The 22,201-nt window shown below is 54.4% G+C and overlaps 1 protein-coding gene across 6 annotated transcripts in view; it reads right to left on the reverse strand.

The window, feature by feature from the left end:
* GRK5 (G protein-coupled receptor kinase 5) overlaps positions 1-22,201 on the reverse strand; it is a 224,904-nt gene that overhangs the window by 138,709 nt on the left and 63,994 nt on the right. The window contains exon 2 of one of the 6 annotated variants that reach the window (XM_073793899.1): positions 14,206-14,414. The exons of 4 other annotated variants lie outside the window; for them this stretch is intronic. The gene's annotated coding sequence lies outside the window, so the exon portion shown is untranslated. Of the gene's footprint in view, positions 1-14,205; positions 14,415-21,284; positions 21,539-22,201 lie in introns of those variants that run through there. One more of the 6 variants, XM_033842015.2, reaches the window with a different exon arrangement.

The raw sequence follows: 22,201 nt of genomic DNA on the forward strand, positions 1-22,201 counted from the left end.
CTTGGTGATCACACAGCCCTGCCCCTCAATGAATAGCTGGGGATACAGAGGCCCAGAGAGAAGTGAGTCATGCAGGGCGCACTGCATTTTCTCAGGCAAAGCCCCAATACCCTCTAACAACCACCTGGCACAGACTAGCCAGAAGAAGCATCCAGCAGGACGGAGGCCATGGCCCCCCTGCACCCAGCACACTGCCCTGCACCCAGTAGATGCTGGCGGATGCTGCAGCCGGAGAGTCACACGGAAGGGGGAGGGAAGTGCTCCCTAGCAGAACGCCAGCAGGAAGCACCTGCAGGTGCAGTGCCCTGGCCAGAATCTCACACCCGTGGTTCCCACCCTACCCACCAGGCTCAGGGGCCAGGGTCAGACACAACGCATCTCCCCAGGAGAGGTCAGCAGGACTCATCTCAGCTAGGGACATCGAGCCCCATGTTCCGGGCCAAGAGAAAGCTCTGGACTGCAAACGTCAGCCGGGCCCCTTGCTTCCTTCCCGCTCGGCGTGACCTCAGATTGGACACCTCCTCTCTTTGGGCCTCTGTTTCCGCATCAGAAAAGAGAGGTCCTGGACCAGATTACTGATCCTCAATCTGCAATCCCTGCTTCCATGGATTTCAGAGAGTTCTAGAGAGCCGTCCATGGACGTAAAACTGAAGCACGTGCCCAGCTTGCTCGTCCAGATGTCCAAGTTCATCAGTGTGTGCGGTTCAGACTAAACGGACGTGTTTGGAGGTGTCTGCGATCAACAAAATGGGGAAAACAGTGACTCACCTCACACAGATGCCCTGGTTAGCAGGCAAGTTCCTCCACAAAAGGAGAGAAGAATCACCAAGGGCCCTTGGCAGAAGCTCAGCTAGGCTCTGCTGCATCCAACCGAAGAAGGCTGACTCACCCCAAAGGTTTCCCCTCCCACTAATCTAGCTTACGCAGGCACTGCCCCCGATGGTCCAATTTCCCCCACCATCATACTGTCTTCCAGCTGACACCCAGGACTCCTAGAACGCCTTTCCAAGGACCTTTCTCTTGGTCTCAGGGGCAGCTGAAAGCAGACTTTCAAACAGAGAGGAGGTGGGGTGGCCTCCAGGGCAAAAGCCAGGCCTTCACTTGCTTCCTCACTGGGGAAGAGTTCCTGCCTCAGGGCCTTTGCACACGTCATTCCCCTGCCAGATACACACTTCCAGTATTTTTTTTTAATGAAATATTTCAAGCTTAAAGAGAATTAAAAAAATTTAAACATATATCCACAGGTTTTGTGAAAATAATTCATTCATCCACTCTTTGTTGAGAGACATGGGTTATTTCCAGATTTTTACCATCACAAATAATGCTGCTCTGAGCGCTCTGACACATGTCACCCCCACTTCCCCAGACAAGTGTTCAGGTCTCAGCGTCACATCATTCCCTGAACCCCCTCCCCATCGATCCAAGAGTTATGTCTCCGTGTTTCTCTCCCACTGCTCCCCAGAGTCCTTCCTTCAAAGACTTATAATTTATGTCTTAATTAGGTCCCATCCGAGGCCATGTCGCTTTTGCTTACCAGCACTCAGGGACTAGGACACGCTTCCAGGCCCACGGCAGACCTCAGTTAGTGTCTGCAAATGAGTGAGGGAACGAATGAATGAGTGAGCAGAGGCAGCGCCTCAGAAGCAGGCTGTGCTGTGCTCCTTTCTACCCGGGACTCTGAGAGGTGACCCTGGCACATCTTCTGCCTGCCCCTTGCTCTGCCCTCAAAGGGATGGGAAGGGGCCAAGGATCCCCTGGGGACCTTGGGTTCCTCAAGCTTCTGAGAGCCCTGAGCCCTGAAGCAGGGAGCCCTGGGAGCTGGAGGGTCAGAGGCTCTAGGCCAGGCCCTCAGTGCCAAGCTCAACGTGAGGTTCAGGAGACCTTCACCTGGGCTTTCCCAGGGCTCCTAGCAGCCAGGCACCCGGTCCAGCTCCACCTCGGCAGGTCTGGGGAACACACTTCCATGGCCATGTCCAGTTGTGGGAGGCAGCTGCTCTGGGAACCCTGATAGCTGGGCCAGGGGCCGCACCTCATTCCTGGCATCCCTGTGCAGCTGAAACAGACCAGCCCCCACCTGCTGGCCACACCTGACCTTGGCTCAGGCCAAGGAGCAGGGCTGGGCAATGCACCTTCACTTGCTATCAATCACTTAGGATCTCTGTTTCCAAAGCTTCAAGAGGAAGTGCTGGAAATAAGAGAACTGGGTGGCAGTCGAGGCAACAGTAATAATAACACCCGTGAGCTGCTGTTGCTGAGCAGCGTCCTCTATAGGCTGACCTCGCTCGATCCTCCCCCTCCACTCAGCGAGGAAGGTCCAGCTGTGCCAGATGAGGAAACTGAGGAATGGTGAAGCATTCTCCTCTTGCTTCAGGAGGTGCCGGGGCCTTAACCAAGCAGGCTTAGGGACCAGCCAGTGAAGCAGACTGGAGACAGACGGACAGACCATGACACTGTGAATGGTGATATTCTAAAAAGACAGGCAGCACAAGCCTCCCTGCCGGTCCATCCGGGCCCCTTCTGCTGCAGATTTCTGGGCGCTCTGTCCGAAGTCCACCCTCCAAGCACCCAGCGCAGACCCACGTTCAGCTCCTGGCCGCCCACCTCTTTTCAGGTGTGTGGGCTTTGACAAGTTGCTTCCCTTCCCAGCCTCCATTTTCTTCTCTGTGAAATGGGCTACTGCTCGCTGGATTGGGAGGAACAGCTGAGGAAACGCATGGGAAGCATACAGCACCGCATGAATCCTGGTAGCTTCCCAGGTGGCCAAGGGAGTGAGGGTGGGGGACTCGGAAACTCCCTCCTGGTCCTGAACCTGCCCCACCCCGTTCAAGGGACAGACACCGAACCCTGGGGATGGGGGTGAAAGGAGTAACCGCCCCACACACACACACACACACACACACACACACACACACACACACACACACACACAAACTGGCCTTGTTCTGAACACAGAGGCTACTGAAAGGCACCGGAACACCCCAGCACCACAGAGTGGCGCAGACTGCCTGGTGGAGAGCACCCCAGGGCCCCGGGGTCGGGGTGACAATCACAGCCTGCCCCCTGCTCCCTGAGTTCCCTGCCCTGGGGCTCAGGGGTCCTGAGAGGAAGCCTGCCTGCCTTCCTTTCTCCATCCTTCTGACATTTCTGCTTCCTCGGGACACGGTGATTTTCTTTTTCTTTTATTTCACTCTCCTCCAACTCAGCATCACGGCCTGTATTCTGAGTCCCAGGAGCAGGGCCCAGTCGTGGCCTGGCCCCAAACCCCCGAATCAGAGCCGCCTCCTTGAGAGGTGGAGGGAGCAGAAACCCCCGGGGCCCCATACACAAGGCACTGCTGTCTCCTCTGGCTAATTCTGACCGTGAGGTTTCACTCAGCATCCCCATTTCAGAGGTGAGGAAACTGAGACTCAGAGCCCTGCACCGGCAACACCGGCAGGAATGGGAGACTTGGGATTCCAGCCCAGGTCTCTTGGCCTTTCAAGGACAAATACCTCAGCCGAGGCCAGCGCCGTCCAAGAGGAATAGAACATGGGCCACACGGGCAAACTTAGACTATCTGGCAGCCACATCAAAAGAGGAAAAAGAAATGAGTGAAATTGACTTTAATAACATTTCATATTTAACTCAATATATCAAATATCAATTCAACACATAATCAGTATAAAAAATTAGTAATGAGACACTTCACTTTTTTTGGTCATACTTAGTCTTTGAAATATTATATACACTTACAGCACAACTCAGTTCAGACTGGCCACATTTCAGGGGCTCCATGGCCACGTGTGGCGAGTGGCTACCAGCTTGGACAGCGCAGGTCTAGAGCAACAGAGAAGCACTGAAGACCAGGGGCAACCCATTCATTCATTCATTTATTCACTCATTCACTCAACCTACCAACCAACACTTACTGGGTACTTACAGTGGGCCAGGCGGGGGGCTAGGGGTAAGGACACAGTTTGAATGAGGAGGAATCAAGCCCTACCCCCACGGGTTTACACTGGGGAGCAGGCGGACATGGAGAAGGGAAGCCAGCCAGGGCAAGCCACACCCCACTGGCTCAGTCCCCAGAGTCCCAGGCCCTGTGCCCGTGAGGACACACATGGATGGTCACCTGCCAGGCCAGGGCATCTGACGTGAGGTTTGGGAAATGTGGGCACATCACACCCTCTTCTTCTGGACATCAGAGTAACAGCCCCTCCCCCTCCCTGCTAAAGAAAACTTGGCACAATAATGTCCTGGCATGACTTCCATCCTCAGACCCCGAGGGAGTCCTTCGGATTCGTCCAAACCTGATGGAGGAGCTTCGCTCCCCACCCACTGACAGGGCCAGGCAGCGGCAGATCAAGTGCAAGTGGGTCAGGTGTGCCCCTCAGGTGCCGGGGAAGAGGCGGGCGGGGCCCAGGCAGCTGTCGCGAAAGACGAGGCTGACGGCCCCTGCCCGGGCCCAAGGCTGCTCTGCCTGCAGCTCCCACCTGGCCTGAGCCCCGGCAGCAAACCTTCTTGGGAAGGAAGGGAAGGAAGGAGAAACGGAGACGGGGTGGGAGGGGCTGCTCTTTCCGCAAACTCCCTGCGGTCCTCTCCCGCATGCGCGGAGGAGCAGGGGTTCTCCGTCCCCCGGGCCTAGACAGGGACGGGCACAGAGCGGGCCCTCGGTACACAACTGGTGAGGGGACGGTGTGGCTCACTGGCGACAGAGCTGGGTGCTGGTAAAGGACTTAATACCTGGAGTCAGGGGCCTGTCGGTGAGCTGGGTCGCTCACTACCTGGGTGACCTTGGACCAAACACTCTGAGCCCCAATCTCTGCATCTACAAAATGGGGATCAGATCGTCTACTCTGCTGCTCAGGGCTGTGAGGAATACCTGCGAGATGCGTGTACAGCTCTTGGCACACGGCAGGGCAAGCACGCAAGCAACAGTAGCTCTCAACGTTGTCCTCAAGTTGCCGTCACCGGGGACCAAACACATCAGCCAGGGCTGCCCAGGGCTGCCTCTCGGGCATTAAACCCTGAGTTTTCCAACTTCCCCAGACTCTGGGTAACATCACACCGTCCAGCCTCCTGGCTCCAGAAGGGCAGGGTGGAGTCTGCCCTTCCAGGCATGGTAGTGGACGCCCGCAGGAGCCAGGCACTGAGTGGCACCTTCAGGTAAGCAAGGACTCCGGCTCTGCCAGGGGAGGGGACCGCAGACCATGCAACCCTAGGTGGTGAGTGCATTGGAGGAGCCCTGCCGGGTCCCAAACCCAGGAGACACCCAGGATTCTTCACTTTCGCTCCCCCACTTTATATTCCACACTGGGTCCATCCCCAGATCTGTGGTTTCTACAGCAAAACACATGCCTGTCCCCTCCCTGTTTCCACAGCTGCCACCTTGGACCAGGCCAGCATCAGCTCTTGTCACTCGACTGGACCAGCCTCCTCCCTGCTCTCCCACCTCTGTTGTCCCCCGCTTCAAACCATCTCGGCCCAGCTGCCAGAGCTATACCAACCCAAATCCAATCCTGGAATTCTCTCACATAAAGTCCTCCAATGACTTAACAACGAGCTTGGAATGATGTCCAAGGGCCTCGCACAGCTGGCCCCCACCACGGCCCAGGCCTGCACTCCCCTCCAGACAGCCTGACCTCCTCTAGTTCCCACGGAGACTTTCCAGTTGGTTCCCACCTCTGGGCCTTTGCTCCAGCTGTGCCCCCTGCCTGACCATCCCATGCGGGCCCCTTTCTGACACCTCTGAGTCACGTGAGCCCCGTGGCGGCTCTGTGGGCCCCCCTCTACAGTAACACTTCCACCCGCAGAGTCTGTCTCATACTCATCTAATCCCGCTTCATCTCACTGACTCCACAGTTCTCATCACCATCGGAAATTACCACTGTTTACGTATTTATAGATTATTTCCATCTGACATGATCTTGTTTGCTTCCTGGTTTACTGTCGGGCCACCACCCAAGCCTGAGGGCAGGGATGGCATGTGCCTTGGTCACTGCTGACCCGTGGAGTTCAGAACAATGCCGGATACACAGCCCTCCATCAATGCATGTGACTGACCTCCTACTCACTGAGCAACCTCGGGAGAGCCAGAGACCCCCCTCTGGGGAATGCCACCGACTCCGAGGGGTTGTAGAGGCAGGGGCGGGGGGGGGGGGACCAGGGAAGGAGGACGCAGACACTCTTGCCTCCTGAACCTTTGCCCCATTGACAGTGTCTACAAGCAGTGGTGGGGCAGGTGGGGCACTGTCACCCCGGGGGATAGCGGATCCTCCAGAGACCCCTAGCAGGGGCCCCAGGGAACCCCCTGCCTCAGTGTGGAAGGAGCCCGACAGGCCCCGCCCCCTCCTCAGGCTCCAGGCTCTCCAGCCTCTGCTCAAACACCTGGAGGGACCTGCTTTTCTGGCCCTAAGAAGTATTTACATTTTGATTAAGTCTGGTTTTAAACCACCAGGTAGGCTGGCCTGAGGCCGATACACCCCAGCCAGTCCCGCTGTAATAACAGCGCACTGAGGGGCAGGTAAGAAATGTGGGCCCGAGGGAGGACTTGCCCCTGCTCCCAGGGGCCTCCTAACCCCACTCTCTGCCCTAAGCTGCCTGCCAGAGACAGGGCACCACCGGCTCTGTGAACAGAAGCAGTAAGCAGTCTGGGGAGCCCCGAAGTCCTGCCTGGGAAATAAACACGCGGGGCAAGGAGCAGGGGCACCCTGACCAAGCTAGACTGCGAGGAGAGTGGCCCTCGGGCTGCCCTGCCCCCAGCCGGGGCCTCCCTCCTGCCAGGTGGTGTCTCACCCAGGAAGCAGGAAGTGAGTCTATTCCTAAGTGGGGACTTGCACAAGTTACATTTTTCTCCTGTTGGATGTACTCTGAGGACTCTAGCAACAACCAACCACTGTGAGACCTCAGGAGGCTGGAAGAGAGTCCAGTTATTTATTTACAACCTTCAAGTCTCCTTGAAAGTGTGATTCTGGAAGCAGCAAATGACACCCTAAAGGAATGTGGACTCCTGAATTCAAAATATCCACTGGGCAAGACATGCCACCACACCTACTCCCTGCCACCCCACCTGCAAAGGGAAAAGGTCTAGGCAACTAACGAATGCTTCAAAAAGGCGATTTCTTTCATTTCTGGCCCCTTTCATAGGAAATCAAGCTTCCTCGGCAGAAAGCAGGATTCTGATTGTACCACCTGGAGCTGTAATGGCAAAAAGATTTTACGCCTGTGAGCTCCAAACAGATGGAAGTGGCTGCCTGGAGTTCCAGAACTCAAGACGGTTCAGGCTCAGTGGACAGGAGTGCAACAATTGATTAGCAATGTCTGCTACTGGCACGAGCAGGGGGAATAATGCTATACATACTACATGTTTGCAGTTTAGGGCTTAGCTAAAAATAAAAAGCAAAACCAGCAGTGGGAATTCAGAAAACCGGGGATTCAACTGGTAAGGAAACACGGTCAAAGTAACTCAAAAGGAGAGCCAGAAGCTTTCGAAGGACCATAGAGAGAGCCAGTGGTAATTTCTAGGGCAAAGGAACAAATCACTCCCAGAAGGATCCAGTCACTTCCTCAGCAGCTGTCATGCAGATGGGACATGTCCCAGAGCCGCCCCCATCTGAGCTGTCAACCCACGATCCACTCCCAGCTCCTCAGCGTCAATCCCAGCCTTCTCACGAGGCAGAAGGGCGTTTGACCTCTAGGGTGCAGAAATAAATACCCAGAGTTATGAACAGGGTTTGCTGCTTCCGTGGGGGTGGGGGGGTGTCTCCCTGATGACAGGCGTCCATTTAAAAACAAGGGGAAAGAAAGAGCTGGAGCACAGAATGTTCCATCACTAGGCTTCCCTCAGGCAGGGCCGTGCAGGAGTGGGGTTTACAGTGCGGTGGGGAAAGGACAGGCCTACGTAGCAGAGCACCGTGGGCATTTTTTCAGGACAAAGTCTGCACCTCTGCCTGTATGTTTCTACCTCCACACGAGGCCAGAGGAAAAGGCTCCCAGCATGACTGCCTGAGGAACCTTCCGGGGAGGGCCAAACCCCACTGGGGGTTGCTAGCTGGGTTCCGGGTTTGAGAATCACAGCTAAGGAACGGCTTATAGGCGAGTAACCCAGATAATTACAGGGTTGGGAAGAGGGTGAGTTCAAGGAGGCCACATCCCTCAGCCGGCCGTCCAAGGGTGACTTCCAGGGAATGCAAGTCATTTCCCAGAGGAGCAAAGAAGAGAGTGAGTGTCCATTTCTACAGAACAAAAGAAGATGTGGGAAGGAACTTCGTTGCAGCACAGAGGATTGACGTGAAACTGGAGGGGAAAGTTCCAGAACACGTTACCCTAACTGGGAGGCGAGGCTCAGTGCAGTGCTGTGGGGTCTGGGGTGTGGGGATCCAGGGCAGAGCTCTCGGGGGACCCCCGGCCCACCTCTGCCGACCTGTGTGACCTCGCAGGCCGCTTCCCCTCCCTGACTCTGGGCTTCCTTCCCCATCAGGCGGGAGGAACGGTCCCCAACCCGCATACCTTGCGGGGCTGTCGTGACCGTCAAATGTGTGTGGGAGATAGTGGAAGACCGTGCGAAGGAGCCGGCTACAAGTGCCTGCAACCACGTGGCTGAACCTTGAACGCGGTGGTGAGTCAAAGAGGCCACAGGCGCAAAGAAGCGGGTGGCATGTGACTCTGCGCATCCAGACTTCGAAGGTGGGCAAAACCACCCCCTGGTGTTAGCACCACCTTGGGGCAGGTGGACATTGCAGGGGGGTCCCAGAGGGCTTCTGGGGCGTTGGCTCTGCAATGCGTGCACTTTGCAAAATCCCATCCAGCAGGACGTTGATTGCTTCTGCCTTTTCTACATGAACAGTACACCTCAATAAAAAGCTTACTCGCCCCCGCCAAGAATGTCTGGAAGTCTTTTGTAATCTTCTAGGTCACAGTATCAATATAAGGGAGAGTGCTGCAGAGCACACATGCTATCTATCCCCCAGAAATGAAAGGCAGTTGAGACAATTTCCCAAGGTCTCAGTTCACCCTGTGACTGGGGGAAAACTGAGGGAACCCTGTCCTCCTTCCAGGCCAATGAGCTTCTAAATTGGGCCACTATGTAGGTGACAGTGGGGACAACTTCTGCCCTTGGCCAGCGGCACACTGGCATCTTTCTCCAGACGGGATGGCCCCCACCCCCCCTTCCCATCCTCACAATATACAGAACCCTGTGGCTCTGGAAGCTAACACACTACTCTGCGAATAAACCAAACGTCAATTCTGCACCCTACAAAAGGGAAGATTTATAGGCTCCTTCCTTGCAGGCTCCCTTCCTGTGCACCTCTCAATTTTAACACACAGTTGCCAACTCCTAGAAACTTGTGGTGCAGTGGCACCCAGGCTCAGCGGGTAATGCATGGTTTTCCACTCTTCAGCAGCATTTTTCTTAAGGGAGAACACTTGATGCTTAAAGAAAAATCTTAGCAACTGAGCTTCTGCAAAGCTCAGTACCAATGGACCTCACGTTGCATCATGAGGATAAAGGGCTGCTCCCCCTTAGAACGTCTGCTTGAACGGGGGACTCGGCGGCACACCGGAAAGGGCTCTGTCACTAGCCACCATGAAACTGGAAGCGCCTTCAACCCACCCCTTCTCTTCTCCAATCCTCACTGATACATGAGAGCTTGGCTAGACCACTGGCTTTCAAACTGTTTCACTAGGACCCTGTAGGGTGCCCTGGGGACCTCCTCAGGAACCGTTAGAGTGGAGCAATTTCATTTGAACAGGTTTCTAAGACATCTAAACAAGTTTGGAAACTACAGAATTAGATGAGCTTAAGGCTTCTTAAAGGAGAACAGGATTCTGTCTATCATGGTATGAAGGATACTCCCAAGATGGACATCTCTGTCAGAGATCTAATATTCATCTACATAGCACACCGGTCAATAAACACCTACCATGCTGGGCACTGAAGATGAAAAAGGAGATGCGGCCTGCTCCCTGCACCCCAGGAGGCCCCAGGGTGGTAGGAGGAGGTCAGGCCAGCCTTTAGAAGGTCAGACTGGAGCCGAGGAATGTCCTAACCACAGGAGGCATGGGGACAGGCGCACACGAGTCTGCCAGGAGAATCAGGGAAGGCTCCACAAAGGGCGTGTTTGAGCAAAGACTGGACTTTGCCAGGAGCGGGGAGGGTGCCTGAGGGTAAACGGTGTTCCTGGCAGCAGGAACAGCATGTGAAAAGGCACAGTAACCGGAAGGGCAGTGGGTGTGGGGTCCTGGAAGCACAACACAGAAGCTGATCTCACTGTTCTGTTTTTTTTTGCGGTACGCGGGCCTCTCACTGTTGTGGCCTCTCCCGTTGCGGAACACAGGCTCCAGACGCACAGGTTCAGCGGCCATGGCTCACGGGCCCAGCCTCTCCGCGGCACGTGGGATCCTCCCGGACCGGGGCACGAACCCGTGTCCCCTGCATCGGCAGGCGGACTCTCAACCACTGCGCCACCAGGGAAGCCTGATCTGACTGTTCTTGATAACAGGGGAGGACGGGAGGGGGACTTAGGGAGGGGGGTCTGGACAGACTCCCGTTTGTTGAGGCAAGAGGAGCATGTTTGGAGAGACCAAAAACCACAAGGCCCATCGGAAATGTGAAGTTTGCAGTGCCTGGGACGTCCAGACAGAGACAATGGTGTCAGAGAGAGATCTGGGCTGGAGGTGGAGAGTGATGTGGTCAGGGCGGGGGACAAGGAACAGGGCGTTCAGAAGCGCGTAAGAAACCCCAGCTCTCTGCTGCTTTCTGCTACATCTGATGCCTCTCACTAGGGTGTAAGCTCCCGGAAGCAGGACTCTGTCTGCCTTGTTTGGCACCTGGAGTCGTACCTGGTACACAGGAGGAGCTCAATAATCTTGATGAATGAGTAAGGGAACAAACGAGCAAACAGTACTGACCTCAGAGACCTGCACTGTGAGGACCGAACAAGACGTCACAGGTACAGTGCTAAGTGGAGCACATGCATGCAGTAAGTGCTCAATAAATGTTAGCTGGGATTTGAACTCGGGTCTGTGCAATGTTCTCCCACCACCATACAGGCATCTCTCCCAGAGCCAGGCGCCCTTTTCTCCCCGCGGGAAGGGTCAGGAGTCAGTACAAATGCATCTTCTCAAACCATGAAGCCCGAGTCCCATCCCCTCCCCACCCCGATTCCGATTCCGCTGCTCCCCCGCCCTACAAAGTGAAGGAGAGGGTGAAGATACAGCTGCTTCCAGACCCCAGGGGATTAGCAGGTGATTGTCAAGCATCTGAAAAGACAGCGTGCTCTTGTCATTACTAAACCATAATAGACGCATCTCACCCCCTCCAACCGAAGGTGTCTATTTCAGGTTTAACATAACAATAGAGTATTGTTCCCACTCCCTGACTTGGGTACCACCCTGCAGAGACGGTTGAGTGAGGGACCGCTGCCAGAGCGTCTAGGCACCACCCACTCCTCCCACCCACTGTATCACCAGGGGCAGGGCGGAGCCAGCACGGCAGAAGGAAGCCTGCCTTGTGCCTGGCACCGGGAAGGTCGACACAGACGGAAGGGATCTGCGGTCACCCCTCGTCAAGGGCCACTGGAGTGACAGCCTCGCGGGAGGTGCTCTGGCACGGTGAGGGTGGACAGGAACAAAGCCACTTAGCGCGCGGAGCATTTGCTGGGTGCCCTGCTGCTGCTTCACTGAAGGCAACCCCGCACTGGAGCCTTACAACCACCCCATGGGAGAGCAGCATCTGTCAGCTAAATAAAGAATACAGCAGCATGGCCAGAAGAAAGCGCACTGGACCCCAAGTCAGGAGCCTGGGTTCAGGCTGGATGTGCCTCTGTATGTCTCTGCGGGCCTCTATTTTCTCATCTGTTAAACGGGAGAGAAAAATACTTCCCCCGCCTTGGTTCACAAGATGGCTGTAAGAGTCAAAGGAGAGTGTAAGCAAGTCCCACATGCGGTCTCTTGACCTTGAACTATTATACAATTGATACCTAATTTCTCTAGGGCTTCGTTTCTTTATCTATAAAATGAGACAATTCTTGCTCATAGGCTGTCGGAAGTATGACATGGGCTGACGTCCCCAGGTACTTGGTTCAGGGCCTGACCCAGAGCTAGCGGTCAGTGTCACCAGGATTAAGTTATTAAAGGTACTTTGTAAAGTCAATATGATTGGAGAGCCCCACCCTGTCTCGGCTGGCAAAAGGCATCCTTAAGTTTGTGTACAACTTCAAATGTACTTATTCCCTGAGGGTAAGAACTAAGTTTGGGGCTTACTTACTTTTTTTAGCATTCTCTGGAAGACCCCCAAAATAGCCACTAGTCTGAGGCAGCAACCCAGAAACAATGAGCGGATGAGCGCCACGCGAAGGCACCGGGCGACTGTGAAGGCTGACGGGGGCGGGGGGGGTGGGTGTCCGAGGAGGCAGCTCCTTCCTGGCTCTGGCAGGCAGCTCTACACCCACCAGCGCCCCCGTGGTCACGCCCGCCACAGCAGATGCTGCTGGGTCCACCCATCCAGCCACAACCCCAACGAATGACCCCAAGCGGAGCCTGGGCTCAGATGCCTGCTTCTCCAAGGATACCAGGCTGAACCCCCTACACCTCGGCGTGTAGCTAAAAGGGCAGCACAGATTTCACCGAGTTTCCTGCTGATCTGTGTTACTTTGGAAACCCAAGGAACCCTCCTTTGCCGCTGATGCCAGCTTCCAGAAAGTGGAAGAGATTAAGCCACAAGAAACTTGAAGGTCATAGAAGAAGACACCCCCCACCATAGGATCACCCCCAGCCCTCAATGCCCACCTGCCCACAGCCGGCTCCGGGGGCCTCCACCACGTTGTTTCCAATGCCTAAGACCTCCCCCCACCCTAGATCCACCCCCAACCTAATGTCTATCACCCCTCAAGGGCCACCGCAAGGCTCACTCCTCGGCAAAGTTTCTCCTGCTACTCGCCCCAGGCCCACCTCTCCTGTCCCTTTTGCTTTCCCCTGATCCTCCCCACTCTATCCTGGGCGCATTTACTGAATAAACAGGCTCCCATCTCTGACTTGTACTGCACCGGGCTTGCCGCTGGGAACACAGGGATGACAGCCCCCTCCTTAGGGGAACCCGCAGTCCAGAAGACAAGACAGGCCAGGAAGCAGATGATTATGCCCAACACCAGGGACTACAGGACCCACATGAACAGAAGGCTGTAGAAGCACAGAAGGGGAAAACCAAGCCCAAGGAATCTAGAAGGTCCTCCAGAGGAGGGACGTTTCATCATGCCCTGGAAGGACAAGTAGGCGCCCTCCAAGCAGAGGCGGGTGAGAGGGCATTCCAGGCAGAGAGGCTCCAGAGGGTCAGGGGTCCCTGGCAATGGCTGGATCATGGGGTCTAGGACAGGACAGGAGTCTGGGGAGAGAAGTTAGAGCCAGTCTGTGAGAGGAAAGCCATGATCAGACGCAAGTTTGAGAGTCGTCATGATGTTGGCAAGACCAGGAGGTATTTCAGGGGCTACTGCAAAAGTCCAGGCAAGAGAAGGAATGAGTCTCTGAACCAGGATAGTAGCGGTAGAGGTGACAGCAAAGGACGGAGGTGATGAGAAGGGCCACAGGTGGAAAGAAGCGGGGGACAGAGGCATCTTACAGAAGCCGCTCAGCGCTTGGGGGTTCTTAGGCTTCAACCTCCCCTGCTAAATAAGCAAGTGCTCCTTTTAGGCAGCAGCCAGCTTTTCTACTTTTCTTGAGCACAGAGCAGCCTCCCAGTCGGTAAGTACTTGCTGAACTAAAAGTTTTAAATTCTAGAAGGATCCCTGAAATGTCGGTATTTGACATGCCTGACCCTGATCTGAGCGGAACAAAGAGCACGGTTGTACAAACTGGAAACAAGAGAACCCTATCCCAATCAGGCCAAAGACAGTTCAGCTGGAGCTTAATGAAACTGCCTCCAGGAAGTCCATCAACAAACCGCTGCTGGGTCGTGGGGAGACTCGGGCACGGGGGGCATCTGGTACAAAGACCAAGACACAGGGAAGACACTCTCTTCCAGGCCTCCACTCATCACTATCCGGGAGGCTGTGTGACCATGGCCAAGTCACCAACCCTCTCTGGGCCTCAGATCCTCAGATCACCAGATGAAAATTCAGAGGCTACAAATATGTCCACAGGCTGCTGCCACCCTTGACCCCCACAGGGGGAGAAAGCCACAAGCACAGCAGGCCCCGCCTCCCATCCTACCCCACACTCTGCCCAGAATACCAGCTCCTCAACGCAAAGACATATGAAAGGACTTCCTGCTGTGGAGGGAGATGCTTGTTTACAGCCCTCAGAGGGTCCAGTCCTAGGTCTTCAGAAGGAGAGGAAAAGGCGCTCAGAAATCCTTGATCACAACAATGACCAAAACAGCTGCAGGCTCAGTTTTCAAACACCTCTGCGAATCTTTGAGTAGGGGCCACATACACGTGGTTCTGGGCAGAAAACAAAAAACAAAAAAACACCTTACTCTCCCCATTCCTCAACCCCTTTTTTTAAATTAAACTCTTTTAAAATGACAGTTCTGAAAAGAAAATATGCTCTCTTACCATATTTTCTCATGCAGTTAAAAATACAAGTGTTTCAGGGGAAAACGTTTTGTTTGAGGTCAGAGGGGGAAAAAAAGGCATGTTTTTTGAAATCTTGGAAAATAAACAGACTCAGCCCTCATCTGCAGGCTCTCTGGGAATGTGACCTGAAGTGCTGCTGGGGGTCGGAGAGCTGTTTAAAGGAAAGTTCAAGGGCACGCCGGAGGCCAGGGATTAGTAGCTTGGACACTGTGTCCCCCTCACCAGATGACCGGCCTGCTAGCCAGTCGGGATATGAGTGTCCAGGAGATGAGACGCTGCGTGAGCGGGTGAGAAGGCAGGGAAACAAGGGCACCGCCGGAGGGTCCTCATCTGACCGGGCCAGGCTGTGGGGATGCACTGCAGGCGGGCAGGAGAAGTGACACCAGTGAGGGGTGGTAGAGCTGCTGTCTACCCAGGGGACAGGGTCACACCGGGTGCCCCCTCGGCCTGGCCCACCCACTCTTAGCAGCAGCTCAAGAAACCACAACAAAGCCAGCCCTGGGGAAGGCCAGGAAGCAGGGCTCGGAGGGGACTCATGCTTTCCATACGTACTTATTAAGCACCTACTGTGTGCTTAGACCGAGCAACACACACTGCAACTACCACTAGCAAGACAGCCAAGGCCCTTGTCCGCATGGAGCTTACACTCGGGTGCTCAGAGTCCCTCCACTCTCTCCTCCTCATTCCCCACCCTGGCAAGCCCACATCAACAAGGATGGAGTGAGCCACGCCCCTGCCCTCAAGGCTCACAAACTCCTGGGGGGGATCCGCAGGCAGTCAGGATGGGGAGAACAGACCCCGCACCGAGGGTGGCCAGCCAGAGAGATGTGGCCCCAAAGGCGCTGCACACCTCCCACGTCCCCAGCTCTGAGCTAACCCTGAGAGCAAGGGACACAGGCACAGGCTCCATTCCTACCTGTGAGGACCACCCAGCCCAGAAAGGCAGAACCAAAAGCCAAGGATTCAGATGCACCCAGAAGCAGCAGGGCTCCGAGCAGAGCTTTGGACTCAGACAAGGCTCACTTTGGATGTAAGGCTCACCGTTCACGAGCTGTGTCTACCTGGAGAGTCCCTTTGCCTCTCTGAATCTGAGTCCTCTCTGGTGATGTGGACATGACAGTGCCAACCTCCCAGTGACCAACGTGCCACCGGCACCTGACGAAGCAGACCCATCCTCCTATCTGGGCTTTAATGGAGGTGTGAACAGCAGTGTGGGTAACAGCAGAGGTGGCCATGGATTTTGCCAGAGAAAGTCCAAAACATTTTAAAAGATGAAATGTCATCTGAGCTAAGCCTGAGATTAGAATACAATCTCTACAAGAAGAAAAAGTAGAGAAGGCATTCGAAGCCCAGAGGAAACAGGCATTTTTTTTCCTGGGGGCCTTCTAATGACATTTCTTTGTCCTGAAATGAAAGATTTGCGATGAATTATTAATAATAGATGGATGGATGTAACTTTTCCTGCCCTCCTCCCTTCCTTCCTTCCCTCCCTCTTGATCGTCAACATAAATTTACTGAGCATGTACTATGTGCCACATACTGTTTTAGGTACAAGGGACAGATTAGTGAGCTAGACAGACGTGACATCTGGAGCTGACATTTGACCCTCACAACCACCCAGAGGTGGTTTCGCCAAGTTAAGAAACTTGAATTACACATAGCAGCTTTGAGCAGAAACAGATCAAAGGAAGCCCAATCAGCCTTCACCCCCGACTCCCCCCCCCCCCAACCTTTCCCACCGAAACCGCCACACGGGAATGGATGACCGTGTGCGTGGCGGGCTGAAATGAGCAGAGACAACAGACTTCCCGGCCCCCTCAAAACTCCTGTCAACCACTCCCCAGCTCCTCTTGTAAATAATCATTTAGACTCCAGAACAACCTTTTCCCTTCAAATTATAGCAAGTTGAAAAGGAGAGTCCTCAGAGGCCCGCAAACTCCTGCAAGAATTGATCTTGCCCTCGTGGCTTAAGGAAGGGTGAGGGGGCCCCAGAGGCCCCAGGTGGGATTCCACACAGTCCACTCATGAGACGTTTCTGAAAAGCCCATCACTTGCTGCGGCAAGCATGTTAGGCCAAAACGCCTAATACACAAACACACTCTTTCTCCCAAGCGAGGGGTCAGATTTTACTTCAAAGGACTTAAAGCACTTCGGGAACTTGATTAATGAAAGAAATTATTCGGTGAGCTCAAAATCGCCCTGATGAAATATTCAGAATTGTTGAAGCGGGCTGAAGGGCACAGGGGCCTCAGTATGCCATCCTCTCTATGTCTGAGTACACCTGAAATTTTTCAAAATGAAAAGTTTTAAAAATTCAGATGAAACAACAACACAATACCTAAAGGCTATAAGATAGATAAAAATAAAAGATCCACAGTAGGGTTAATAAAAATAATAACCTCTGGATTTCTGCGATGCTTGGCTCTACAAACTGCTTCTGCATGTACAGCATCTAACTTGAACTTGCAGGGAAAGTAGGGATTGTTAGACCCATTGTGCAGACGGGGATGCTGAGACAGACTTGCCTGAGGGCTTTCCACCAAGAAGCTGTAGGTGAGGTGAGAGAACTTGTTGCCTGGACTTCATCCCCGGCTCTGGCGCAGCCTTAGTGGCTCCCGGCTCCTCCACTCCTGCCTCAGGGGATGTGGACTTATCGACCAGTTGTTGTTACTTTTTATTATTATTATTCTTTTTTTTTTCTTTTTTTTTTGGTCGTACCACTTGGCATGCGGGATCTTAGTTCCCTGACCAGGGATCGAACCTGTGCCCCCGGCATTGGAAGCGCGGAGCCTTAACCACTGGACCGCCAGAGCAGTCCCACTGTTATTTTTTTAATGTTAAAATGTTTTGCCTGCCATCACTCCTTTTCCCAGGCCACCTAGTCTTATTCCTGAATCATAGGGCAGGATTTTAAGAACTGTGCCATGGCCACCTTGTCTGGCGGGGAGACTGGCCACAGATTGCTCTGATCTCTGCCCTGAGCCAGGAATCAAGACGGGGGAGCCTGGCCCACGGAGCCCCCTTCTCCCCACCAACCCTCCTCTCGCTACACCTTAGGACCATCCAGGAAATGTTTTAAGTGACAGTCTTAACTCCTTTCATTCAAGACCCATTTAAGAAAACACTAGTGCATTACTGTCTCCCCTTCCGTTTACACACCCTTCCCCACCCCCCGGGTCTGTAATTTCTAGTCTCCCCTGCTACAGGCCACCTCCAAGCCCAAGGTGCCCTAAATGCGTCAGCCAGCGCCGACCCCGTGATGTATGAGTCTGATGACTTCACTCTTGACACTGGACTGAAGACATCCTCTATTTGTATACTCAGAACCTCTGTTATGTCTGAAACCTCGTAACCTTTCCTGAAGAACACACCGTACCTGTTCTGAGCTCCGGGAGTTTTGCAACCGCCTTTGGCCAAAAGCAACACAGCTCAGAGCCAGATCCCCACGCAGACTAGCAGGGCTTCCCCGCAGCTCAGGGCTGGAAGCGCAGGGTGTCTGCGCTCTGCACAACCCTGCCCACGCCCCGTCCCAGAATGTGGGTGAGATGCTCCATTCTCAGGGGCAGCCCCTAGTGGGATACTCCCTTTTCGAGGTGACAGCTTTCACCCAGCATACACACCTGAGGAGAGACCCAGCGAGTGCTTTCTGGAACCCAAAACACATGCTCAGGCCTGCCACGCCCTCTCTATCTGTTATTCCCTTTGACCACTTCCTCATGCTTCCTCAGCTGCAAATGGCAACAAACCCCAATATTCATTCATTGACAAGCAGAGTGAGCCCCGATGCCCAACACAGAAACCACTGGACACGACTAGCTACTGAGCACTCGAGATGTGGCCAATCCAAAGTGAGATGTTAAAATACACGCTGGATTCTGAACAGTCAGCATGAAAAGAACCTGCAAAATATCTTAGTAATAATATTTACGTAGATGACATGTTAAAATGATAATATTTTGCTTAGAGTAGATTAAATGAAATATATTATAAATGTCATTTCAGGTGTTTCTCTTTTGCTTTTGTTTTTCTTTTACTTTTTTTAATGGGATGACTAGAAATTTTCAGTTTCACAGAAGGCTCACATGAATTTCCTATTGGACAGCAATGGTCTCGACAGTGACCCTGACCCACAACCTGAGTCCAAACGTCAGCTCCATTCACTAGTTATTTGACGTTGGGCAGGTTTCTTTTCCCATCTGCATTCCAGCTTTCCCACCTGCACACAGGGGATAAAAGTACCTACTGCCCAGGGCTGGAGGAGGATTCGATGAAACCATATAGATTTGCAGTTACCGTAATTCCTGGCATTCAATAAATCGTGGCTGCTATTATTCATTCAACAAAGATTTGCTGACCTCCTGACATGCCAGGCTCCATACTAAGCCCCGGGGACAAAAAGAGGAACCTTGAGGGCTTCCCTGGTGGCGCAGTGGTTGAGAGTCCGCCTGCTGATGTGGGGGACGCAGGTTCGTGCCCCGGTCTGGGAAGATCCCACATGCCGCGGAGCGGCTGGGCCCGTGCGCCATGGCCAGTGAGCCTGCGCGTCCGGAGCGTGTGCTCCGCAACGGGAGAGGCCACAACAGTGAGAGGCCCGCGTACCGCAAGAAAAAAAAAAAAAAGAGGAAACTTGAAACATTCTCCTGCTGGAGGCAATCCCCCTCCCACCCCCCAGCCCCAAGTCAGGCCTTAAGGAATCAGGTTTACCTCTCAGCTTTGCTACTAACTGTGTGACCTTGAGTTATGTATGTTGCAAGGAGGGGGACTCATGGTCACATCTGCAGAGTGAGGGGTAGGATGTGCAGCTCAGACAGACACTTGATGACTCTGAGATCTCACGGAAACCACCAGCACAGGCGGCCACAGAGAAGGCCCGTCCCCAGAGGGCGGGCATAGAGCTCACTCCACCCCAGGAACAAGCCTCCCTGGGTAAGAGCATCTGTGCCCGAGGCCCCACTGGCACTTGGCCAGGGAGCCCAGAGATGGGGCATTCCAGAAACCCGCAACTCACAGCCCCAGGAATGTGTGTGAGTTGCTCCCTCCCCCAGGCCCCACCCCATGTCCTCATTTCCCAGCCTTGGAGAAGGACTTGCAGGGCCTGGGGGTGGGAGTGGGAAGGTGGGGAGGGGGAGGGAGGTGGGGCTTGGCCTCACTTTCATAGAAGCTTCAAGATCAAATATTTTGTATGATCTTCAAATGAGACTACGCTCAGCCCGAGGGAGAGGGGACACTTCTGTTTGATCCCAGCTCCCCCTCCCACCCCCCCCCACCCCCCCGCCGCCTGCAGTGCACTATGAATCAGTATTTCTTCCACGTCCTCTCATTACCTGGTACCCAGAGCTGCTGGCAGTTTTTGTTTTAAAAGCACCATCTTAGTAAAGGTAAATCGTTTTAAATACCATAATGTTTGTAACCTTCCTGTGGAATTTAAAAACTCTGGGGGACTTCCCTTGTGGCACAGTGGTTAAGAATCCGCCTGCCAATGCAGGGGACTCGGGTTTGAGCCCTGGTTCAGGAAGATCCCACATGCCATGGAGCAACTAAGCCCGTGAACCACAACTACTGAGCCTGCGCTCTAGAGCCCGCGAGCCACAACTACTGAGTCAGCGAGCCACAGCTACTGAAGCCTGCGCGCCTAGAGCCTGTGCTCTGCAACGAGAGGCCACCGCAATGAGAAGCGCGCGCACCGCAACGAAGAGTAGCCCCCGCTCACCGCAACTAGAGAAAGCCTGCGCGCAGCAACGAACACCAAGCACAGCCAAAAATAAATAAATAAGAAAGATATAATAAAAAGACAATTCTTCAATAAAAAGTTTATTTTAATGAACTCGTAGCCTCAGAACGAAACAAAAAATCAGAAGCAGGCCAAGCGCCTTGCCACCTTTGAGAGGCCCTGAGATGCATCCACCTTTGCAGAAGGACCAGTCTCCATGGGCACCTGTGACTGTCCAGGCTTAGAGGAGGGATTGGACCCTGGTCAGCAGGCTGCTCATGCCCAGCAGACCCTGCCACCTGAGTAACTGCAGGCTCCCCTTGGCCCCATAGACCTGCCTTCTTAAAAGAACTTGCCTTGAAGATTAGACACTCAATCTTGTTTGCTCACGAGATAGCAGCCCAAATGCTTCTAGAAAGCCTCCTCAAAGCCTCCAGGGCCTCCACCAACGCTGGACCCTACTGACAACTCCCAGAGCACTTGTCTCTACTCCAGTTAGATCTGGGCCCGACCACTGGACGTGACAGCAGGAAGCTGTCCCAGACCCCAGGGCCAAACTTTCCTGCTCCAGGTGAGAAACCTGGACCCCCAGAGGGCCTCAGTCCAGCCTCCCGGGGGTCTGTCCTACCCCATGACCCACATTTCTCCAGCAGCCTCCGTGCCCAGGCCCTGGTCGAAGGAGCTGGGCACACAGTGGCATGAGACTGGCTGAGTTGGTAAGGGGGCCAGGTAAGGAGACCAGACCATGCTAAGGCTGGTGAGCACAGGTGGAGGAGGGGAGAGGGAGTGCAAACCGCGGGGACAATCGAGCTGGGGTCAGAGGCGTGTCTCCCAGGGAGCAACGTCAGGGCTGAAGCCTGAAGCACGAGTGGGACCTGCCCTGGCGAAGAGCTGGGAGAATGCTCCAGGGCCAGGGAACTGCACACGTGAGACAAGACAGTGAGAGGAGGGCCTGTGCACACCCAGGGAACTAAAGTAGTGCGGGGGCCCGAAATCCATGCGGGGAGGGGCTGTTGGTCACTCACCAGGGTGGCGGGTGCAGCTCGATTTGAACTCTAGGAAGGCTGCGCTGCATAAACGGGCAGACTGGAGTGGGGGACAAACCGGAAGTGGGGGAACCGCGTAGGAAGCCACAGCGATCCTCTAAGCCAGAGACGATCCTCTAAGCCAGAGACGTGGACGGAGAGTTCAGAGGGAGAATCGCCAGGACTCATGAGAAGTAGGTCGGGCTTGAGAGTCAACACCGGGTTTCTGGCCTGTGTGACGGGCCACTCGGGCTGTGTCTGGGCAATGAGACGGCCCCTGAGACACCAGAGGCTCCACCAAATCCACCCACCAAGTCCAGTAACTGGCTGCTTGCTTCTCTGTGACTAACGCACCGTCGTAGTGTTCAGCCAGGCTTCCTGGCCCCCCTGGGGATCGGATGACCTGATGGCCTGGTTCAGGGATGGCGGTACCCGAGGGCATGCCTCCAAATGGGCAGGGGCCCAAGAAAAAAGGCAGCCAGGCCACACCCCGGAAAGCTGAGGCAGCCTGCCGGCATGGAAGGCCCGGCACGCTCATGCCAGGGGCCAGCCAGATCCCTCCCTGTGAAGAGGATATGCCACGTGGAGCTTGGGTGCAGAGCACCAGCTCGCCCGCAGGCTGGCAGTCACAGGCCGGACATACAAGCACAGGCTGAGCCACAAGGAACAGTCTGTGTTGCCTTCGGTGCGCTTGACACCTAGCGGGAGCTAAGGAGCCAGAGGAAAGGGGCGAAACAGTAATCTCAGGGCACAGACTACCAACCCAGAATTAGTTTGCAAACCGGGATCTGGATCACCGAGTCAGACCCACAAGAGCTGCCTTGGGAGCAGCAGGGAGGGGTGAATTTTTTTCCAAAGGAGGTGTTGAAGGCAGGATTTGCAGTAAATCTGAGAGGGAGGTGAAGGGGTATGCTAGG

Source organism: Tursiops truncatus, chromosome 16, assembly GCF_011762595.2.
Source record: "Tursiops truncatus isolate mTurTru1 chromosome 16, mTurTru1.mat.Y, whole genome shotgun sequence".
In the NCBI taxonomy this organism is placed as follows: domain Eukaryota; kingdom Metazoa; phylum Chordata; class Mammalia; order Artiodactyla; family Delphinidae; genus Tursiops; species Tursiops truncatus.